Raw genomic sequence first — 3,781 nt, 5'->3', positions numbered from 1 at the left:
AAAGCCAGTTTTGGGGGGAGTTTAAAAAAATTTAGGGTGCCTTTTGTATTCCATGTTATTTAACTCATTCTCATGCATTAGGTAATTGGTTCTAGCTATGATTTCGATGGGGGAAAGGATTTTGTTTATGAGGAGGATAGGATAAGGTGTATTACCTTTAATTTAGAGATTATAGGTTATAACTTTTTTTGGATATGCTCTATGTTCATCCATGAATCTTTAAAGATATTGCATTCCCAAACTTCACATCCATCTAAAATAACAAGGGTAATGAGAGCAGTGAAGAGTTTTTTTGTTATCCCAAACCCAAAGATTTACTAATTTATAATTATTTTCAAACTTATAATAAGCTTTCCACCCTTTATCTACATCCATAGACATGTCTATTTTAGAATAAAGCTTCTAAAATTTAAATTAAATTATAAATAATTAATAAGGGACTAATAACTATTTAACCTTTATAAATATCTATAAAATATTTTTAATAATGTTCAAAGATATAAGATTGAGGTTTATCTCAAATATTTAGAGTGGAAAAAACCTTTTATGTTAATTCTTTTATGCAAAGAAAAATTGTAGGGGCTAATATTAGCAGACGAGCTAATTTTCCATTATAAAATCATTATGTATTTGAATATTTTAAAATAATATATCACCAAACATTTTATAATTTTCATATTAGGGACTACTAAGATTTGACAAAGTTTCAAAACTTTAAGATACATTTTCATCCTTAAAATTTTCCTTACTTCTATGCTAAATCACCGAGTTCGACGAACAAAATTGATTAAATTCGAAGCTCACAAAATTTAATTCTTGAGTGAATTTATTCGATGGGGTTCACATTGAACATGACCAAGCCAAACACAAACATGAATAATTTCATGAAATTCATTTCAAGTTCATTATGAAATCACAAGAAATTCAAAGAGGTTTGTAATAAAAAAAATAAAAAATAAAACAATAAAATCCTAAAGGCTATAACCTATTGGCTTAAAAAAATCCAAGTTATTTTCACTAACTCAATGTTGTGTTTGAATCTCAAACTTGACAATAGAGAGACAAATACTAGTTAAGCTAGCTTTGGGAGGATGTTGAGAGTCATGTTGTGTTAATTTACATAGAACACAATTTTTTTTTAATAATATTTTTCATTTCTTTTAGTTTATCTTTAACTTCACAATTTTGATATGTTAATTTTGTATTTCTACATATACACTTAAATTATATAAATTTATAAATTTTTATAATAGTACTACAATATTTTATGAAAATATATAAATTAAATATATAAAAGAAACATATGTATATTAAAAAATATTTTAATTTTGTTATTATTTATTATTTTTGAAGATGTCTGTGTGTTAATTTTTAATTTATCCATACATATTTAAATTATATAAATTTAAATATTTATAAAATATAATTGTAATATTTCAATAAAATATAAAAATTAAATATATAAAGGTAATATATATATATATATATATATATATATATATATATATATATTAAAAAATATTTTAATCTTTAAGTCTTGTTGTCTCACACACAAACATTATTTATAACATACATATTTATATATTTTAAATTTATATATTCATAAACAATTATAATAGAAGTGTAACATTTTATATATATATAAAATAAACATATGTGAATTAAAAAAATGTTTTAATTTAAATTTTATTGTCATTTATTTTATATATGTTAATTTTTTTATACTATACCCACTTAAATTATATAAATTTATATATTTGTAAGCCATTATAGCAAGAAGTGCAAAATTTTAATAAAATATAAAAGTTAAATATATAAAAAACATATGTATATTAATAAAAAAATTATTTTTTAACATTTGTTGTCATTTTTTTTTTGAGTGATGGGAGATTTGAACTTTGAATCTAATGCTTTCCATAATACTTCATAACACGAAAATTGCAAAATGTGCTACCCCGATCTATTGCCATTTATTATTTTTGAATATGTGTGTGTGTGTGTGTTAATTTTTTAGTTATCCCATACACATTTAAATTATATAAATTTATATATTTATAAATATTTGTAATAGAAGTGTAGTATTTTGGAATTTGTAATAAACGTGTAGTATTTCGGTTATATATATATATATATATATATATATATATATATATATATATATATATATATAGATATAGTTCTTAATATTTTTCTTTTTAAGTAAAAGAACTTTGTATTACAAAAGGTACATAATAATTACATCGTAGTGGCTTTCAAGCCATAGACCCTCAGCTTGACATTTTCTCATGAGTGCACAGAGGGTGTGAGACAAAAGCATAACAAAAATTGTCCAAAAGAGTTGGTTGGTGCTTGATAACCAAGTGTTGAGCATGTGATAGAGAGGCTTATGGTAAAAGTAAGACATATCTGATAGCATAGAATACAACTGGAAGAAGAAAGGAGGAGTAGACAAGGAAGAGTTGGAACACCTACTCAAGATGGCGAGCCATGCTTCTCCACTTCCAGAACCTCTTACTTAATAGGAAGAGGGCCATAATATTCATCATCTCTAGCTCGGGGGTGTTCTTTGAGCATGGTGGAAATGTTAGCTCTTGGATGCTTGGTAGGAGGTGTGAATGAGGACAAAGGATCTGCCTCAGGAGATGCTGATGGGGATGGAGGAACTGCAGTGTGAGGTGATGAATAGGACATGATGTCAATAGATGGGCATGACAACATCGATGGTCAAGTTGATGCTAATGATGGGTGCATGAGAATACCTAAATATCTAGCCATATCTTGAACTGTCACCTTGAGCTCACGTCTGAAGTGGTCAAGGTCAAGGATGTGATCTTTCATCACCAACATTCTCTCTTCATAATCCCTAAGGTGGTGGCACAGGAAATTCACAAAGCCCAGACATTGTTGTCTGCAAAATGAGAAGTCAGGCCAAAGTGTTAAGTGCCTAATCCATGCTAAGGTGGTAGTGGGGGCCTACACCTACCTCATCCTCCATGACAGGGAAACTGCACTCATGAACCATGATAATAGAGAATGAAAAGGGAATGAAATCGCAGAAAATAAAGACTCGACTCTGGAACAAGTATAGCTTTGTAGGTTTTAAACATGTACAAAAATTACCTGCATACGAATTCTAAAACACAGAAAATAAACAATGCGCAAGCATTGAACATAAAACACATATACACAGAGATTTTCCCCTGGATCCCAAAACCGGGACTACCAGCTTGATTTTTCGTTATGTTCCTTTCAATGTTACAATACATATTTATACATGCCGAAGCATCCAATACCATGGACCAAAAAACCATCGCATCCAAAACCATGTGCAAAAACCATGTACAAAACCATAGGTAGGTTTGCCCAACCTAATATAGGGTCCAAAAAAAATTTCCCCGAGGCGTTGCCCCAGACCTCATAGAGGGGGGCTAATCACCTCCCTCAAACCCCTTGTGACCCCCCCACTCCACAGTCGGTGCAAAGAAGGGGGGGCACCACCCCCCCTCTAACCCTCCAATTAGCTAGGGGAGCTAGCCGTGGAAAGAATATGATACAACCCAACATTATCCCAAGTGTTGTTTTCTTTCCATAGGGGGCCACAGGAAAGCTTAGTCATTTATCCAACCCTAAAATGCCCATTGTTTCTCTACACCAAGAGAACTTCTCAGAGCTCACAGATCTTGTCAATGCATCTACAGTATTATTCAAAGTGTCAACCCTTTCCAGCAACACCTTTTTTTCTCCTATCATATCCCTCACAAAGTGATACTGAACATCAATG

Source organism: Pinus tabuliformis, chromosome 9 (assembly GCF_031772625.1).
Source record: "Pinus tabuliformis cultivar Carrire ecotype Pingquan chromosome 9, CPIR1, whole genome shotgun sequence".
In the NCBI taxonomy this organism is placed as follows: domain Eukaryota; kingdom Viridiplantae; phylum Streptophyta; class Pinopsida; order Pinales; family Pinaceae; genus Pinus; species Pinus tabuliformis.
This window is presented reverse-complemented; position numbering follows the sequence as displayed.